The following is a 6,000-nucleotide window of genomic DNA, read 5'->3' on the forward strand; positions in this document are numbered from 1 at the left end:
TAGTCCAGAGGCAGCTAGCTAGCTAATCTTAGCTGTTTGCTCATTCTCCAGAACAATTGTGTTATTGTGGAGAGCTGAAAGGCTTAAATCGACAGACCAGTCTTTAATTAGTCTATACAAAGAGCATTTTGGGAAATTGGGACTGTAAGTTTCTATCTGCAAAAAGATGATTCTGAGATAACTGGCTTTAAAGTTTCAAACCCTCATTGGTTTGAATGGTGTCAGAAATGTCTATATTGTATTATTTTGAATATAACAACATTAATTGGGGTAATTTTATACTACTCTATAGGTAGGGAACATTGAACAGAACAACGCTATGTCAATAACTACAATTTGTCAAAAATGTCAGATAGACCCTTATAGCCTCAAGGTCTCAATTTATCAATGTCATCTTATTGTCTACATCCCAAACAGCACCCTATATTGTGCACTTATTTTGACCATAGCCAATAGGGCTATATATTCCCTATAGGGAATAGGGTGTCGTTTGGGATGCAGACTTGTCTTTGTTTTACAGTGAAGGGGGCCTGGCTGGCTGCTGGAAGGAGAGCTATTTATAATTCTGCTGTTGGATCCATGGTGTCATCAGAGATCAATTCATTCATCTCTCTCTCTCTCTCTCTCTCTCTCTCTCTCTCTCTCTCTCTCTCTCTCTAGCACACAAGCTGTGATGTCTGAGCTAGTCTCATAGAGGCTCAGCCTGAATCATTTGAAGCTAGCTAATGCTTCCTGTTGGGCAAGGTGTGTCTCAAATTGCATCCTATTTCCTACATAGTGCCATGAGCCCTGGTCAAAGTAGTGCACTAAATCGGGAATAGTGTGCCATTTGGGACACAACCCTAGTCTCCAACGGCGCAGACGCACGTCACAAACAGTATGGGTGCCTTTTGTAGATATTCTCACCCCAACGGTGTAACTCTGTAATGTAGAATAATGTCAGCAGAAGCAGACAGAAGAGGAATGTTAACCCTATCAGTCCCAAAACACCAGCAAAAATCATGTCGAGCCCTTATATTTAGACTCACAATTAAGAGTTTTAACGTTTTCTTTTCAGGAAAACCAGGACTACAAACGTACAACACAAAACAATTTGACAATAACAGTTGCATTCATGACTTTTTTGACAAATAGCAATTTAAAAAAGGTCATCCACAGCAGAAAACTGATAGAAATGTATTTATATGAATGTTGTACTGGAAGTACAGAAATTATTTGCTCAGTTGGAAATGAATATCCAACTAGTCAGTGACAACTGTGTGGAGTATGGTGTTTATGACAGCAACTATGTGAGCTTATTACAGTATTATAATCAAATCAAATCAAATTGTATTAGTCACATCGCCGAATACAACAGGTGTAGACCTTACAGTGAAATGCTTACTTACGAGCCCCTAACCAACAATGCAGTTTCAAAATATACAGATAAGAATAAGAGATAAAAATAACAAGTAATTAAAGAGCAGCAGTGAAATAACAATAGTGAGACTATATACAGAGGGGTACCGATACAGAGTCAATGTGCGGGGGCACCGGTTATTTGAGGTAGTATGTACATGTAGGTAGAGTTATTAAAGTGACTATGCATAGATCACAACAGAGAGCAGCAGTGGTGTAAAGAGGGGGTGAGGTGCACTGCAAATAGTCTGGGTAGCCATTTGACTAGATGTTCAGGAGTCTTATGGCTTGGGGTAGAAGCTGTTTAGAAGCCTCTTGGACCTAGACTTGGCGCTCTGGTACCGCTTGCTGTGCGGTAGCAGGGTGGCTGGAGTCTTTGACAATTTTTAGGGCTTTCCTCTGACACCGCCTGGTATAGAGGTCCTGGATGGCAGGAAGCTTGGCCCCAGTGATGTCCTGGGCCATTTGCACTAGCCTCTGTAGTGCCTTGCAGTCGGAGGCCGAGCAGTTGCCATACCATTCAGTGATGCAACCAGTCAGGAAGCTCTTGATGGTGCAGCTGTAGAACCTTTGGAGGATCTGAGGACCCATGCCAAATCTTTTCAGTCTCCTGAGAGTGAATAGGTTTTGTCGTGCCCTCTTCACGACTGTCTTGGTGTGCTTGGACCATGTTAGTTTGTTGGTGATGTGAACACCAAGGAACTTAAAGCTCTCAACCTGCTCCACTGCAGCCCCGTCGATGAGAATGGGGGCGTGCTCGGTCCTCTTTTTCCTGTAGTTCACAATCATCCTTGTAGTCCACAATCATCTATAGACACTATGTTCTTGAATTTCCTATGAAGTTCTATGTAAAATAACCCCTTACATTCTAACTACTCTTGTGTAGCTTGTGAGCATCATAAAGCAAAATGTGCGTGTTTGTGAGCTTTTCATAGATAGCTTTTAATCGGTTGTAGCTCAAACCATTCACACTCTACAGACATTTTTGTAATCCTTGGGGCACCTTCAGGATCCGCCCTGATCTGACAAACACCACTGTAGCTCATCCGCCGTTAATCACACAGACTTGGTACCAACGGATGCAGAAGAAATAGACTAATCCAATGGTACAACCCAGAAGTCTGGAGCTCAAACACAATGTTTAAAAGTGGTTAGAAGTCCAAATTGCGCCGGCGTTGCGGTGGGATTCATTGGGTTAATGCTATACTGGGTTGAACTGTATGTAGCTGACAAGCAATGATCCAAAGACTAAGGGCTAGATTCAGTCAGTTCTGCCTTAACCTGCGATAACCCAAAACGGCATAGCAGTTTCATTTTTTTTTATTAAGGGGGTGTCAGAAGTGTAACTGCATTGGAGCTGTCAAATCAGCAAATGGCTGACGGCGTTATACCTAATTCACCTTTATAACGAATTCGGACATAGTATAATTGATGGTGTAACAGTGTAGTGTCTTGATGGTGAAGGTGGTAGTATAATTGATGGGGTAACAGTGTAGTGTCTTGATGGTGATGGTGGTAGTATAATTGATGGTGTAACAGTGTAGTGTCTTGGAGAAGGTGGTAGTATAATTGATGGTGTAACAGTGTAGTGTCTTGATGGTGAAGTTGGTAGTATAATTGATGGTGTAACAGTGTAGTGTCTTGATGGTGATGTGGGTAGAATAATTGATGGTGTAACAGTGTAGTGTCTTGATGGTGAAGGTGGTAGTATAATTGATGGTGTAACAGTGTAGTGTCTTGATGGTGAAGGTGGTAGTATAATTGATGGGGTAACAGTGTAGTGTCTTGATGGTGAAGGTGGTAGTATAATTGATGGTGTAACAGTGTAGTGTCTTGATGGTGAAGGTGGTAATATAATTGATGGGGTAACAGTGTAGTGTCTTGATGGTGAAGGTGGTAGTATAATTGATGGTGTAACAGTGTAGTGTACTGATGGTGATGGTGGTAGTATAATTGATGGTGTAACATTGTAGTGTCTTTGCGATGGTGGTAGTATAATTGATGGTGTAACAGTGTAGTGTCTTCATGGTGGTAGTATAATTGATGGTGTAACAGTGTAGTGTACTGATGGTGATGGTGGTAGTATAATTGATGGTGTAACAGTGTAGTGTCCTGATGGTGATGGTGGTAGTATAATTGATGGTGTAACAGTGTAGTGTACTGATGGTGATGGTGGTAGTATAATTGATGGGGTAACAGTGTAGTGTACTGATGGTGATGGTGGTAGTATAATTGATGGTGTAACAGTGTAGTGTACTGATGGTGATGGTGGTAGTATAATTGATGGGGTAACAGTGTAGTGTCTGATGGTGATGGTGGTAGTATAATTGATGGTGTAACAGTGTAGTGTACTGATGGTGATGGTGGTAGTATAATTGATTGGGTAACAGTGTAGTGTACTGATGGTGATGGTGGTAGTATAATTGATGGTGTAACAGTGTAGTGTACTTTCATGGTGGTAGTATAATTGATTGTGTAACAGTGTAGTGTACTGATGGTGAAGGTGGTAGTATAATTGATGGTGTAACAGTGTAGTGTCTTCATGGTGGTAGTATAATTGATGGTGTAACAGTGTAGTGTACTGATGGTGATGGTGGTAGTATAATTGATGGTGTAACAGTGTAGTGTACTGATGGTGATGGTGGTAGTATAATTGATGGTGTAACAGTGTAGTGTACTGATGGTGATGGTGGTAGTATAATTGATGGGGTAACAGTGTAGTGTACTGATGGTGATGGTGGTAGTATAATTGATTGTGTAACAGTGTAGTGTACTGATGGTGAAGGTGGTAGTATAATTGATGGTGTAACAGTGTATTGTATTGGTGAAGGTGGTAGTATAATTGATGGTGTAACAGTGTAGTGTACTGATGGTGATGGTGGTAGTATAATTGATGGTGTAACAGTGTAGTGTACTGATGGTGAAGGTGGGAGTATAATTGATGGTGTAACAGTGTAGTGTCTTGATGGTGATGTGGGTAGAATAATTGATGGTGTAACAGTGTAGTGTCTTGATGGTGAAGGTGGTAGTATAATTGATGGGGTAACAGTGTAGTGTCTTGATGGTGAAGGTGGTAGTATAATTGATGGTGTAACGGTGTAGTGTCTTGATGGTGAAGGTGGTAATATAATTGATGGTGTAACAGTGTAGTGTCTTGATGGTGAAGGTGGTAGTATAATTGATGGTGTAACAGTGTAGTGTCTTCATGGTGAAGGTGGTAGTATAATTGATGGTGTAACAGTGTAGTGTCTTCATGGTGAAGGTGGTAGTATAATTGATGGTGTAACAGTGTATTGTACTGATGGTGAAGGTGGTAGTATAATTGATGGTGTAACAGTGTAGTGTCTTCATGGTGGTAGTATAATTGATGGTGTAACAGTGTAGTGTACTGATGGTGATGGTGGTAGTATAATTGATGGGGTAACAGTGTAGTGTACTGATGGTGATGGTGGTAGTATAATTGATGGGGTAACAGTGTAGTGTACTGATGGTGATGGTGGTAGTATAATTGATGGTGTAACAGTGTATTGTATTGGTGAAGGTAGTAGTATAATTCATGGTGTAACAGTGTAGTGTACTGATGGTGAAGGTGGTAGTATAATTGATGGTGTAACAGTGTAGTGTGTTGATGGTGAAGGTGGTAATATAATTGATGGTGTAACAGTGTAGTGTACTGATGGTGAAGGCGGTAGTATAATTGATGGTGTAACAGTGTATTGTATTGGTGAAGGTAGTAGTATAATTGATGGTGTAACAGTGTAGTGTACTGATGGTGAAGGTGGGAGTATAATTGATGGTGTAACAGTGTAGTGTCTTGATGGTGAAGGTGGTAGTTTAATTGATGGTGTAACAGTGTAGTGTACTGATGGTGAAGGTGGTAGTATAATTGATGGTGTAACAGTGTAGTGTCTTGATGGTGGTAGTATAATTGATGGTGTAACAGTGTATTGTACTGATGGTGAAGGTGGTAGTATAATTGATGGTGTAACAGTGTAGTGTCTTGATGGTGAAGGTGGTAGTTTAATTGATGGTGTAACAGTGTAGTGTCTTGATGGTGAAGGTGGTAGTATAATATATGGTGTAACAGTGCCGTGTACTGATGGTGGTAGTATAATTGATGGTGTAACAGTGTAGTGTACTGATGGTGATGGTGGTAGTATAATTGATGGTGTAACATTGTAGTATCTTGGCAATGGTGGTAGTATAATTGATGGTGTAACAGTGTAGTGTACTGATGGTGAAGGTGGTAATATAATTGATGGTGTAACAGTGTAGTGTCTTGATGGTGAAGGTGGTAGTATAATTGATGGTGTAACAGTGTAGTGTCTTGATGGTGAAGGTGGTAGTATAATTGATGGTGTAACAGTGTAGTGTCTTGATGGTGAAGGTGGTAGTATAATATATGGTGTAACAGTGTAGTGTACTGATGGTGAAGGTGGTAGTATAATTGATGGTGTAACAGTGTAGTGTACTGATGGTGAAGGTGGTAGTATAATTGATGGTGTAACAGTGTAGTGTCTTGGAGAAGGTGGTAGTATAATTGATGGTGTAACAGTGTAGTGTACTGATGGTGAAGGTGGTAGTTTAATTTATGGTGTAACA

The sequence above is a fragment of the Salmo salar genome, chromosome ssa26 (genome assembly GCF_905237065.1).
Source record: "Salmo salar chromosome ssa26, Ssal_v3.1, whole genome shotgun sequence".
NCBI classification, from domain to species: domain Eukaryota; kingdom Metazoa; phylum Chordata; class Actinopteri; order Salmoniformes; family Salmonidae; genus Salmo; species Salmo salar.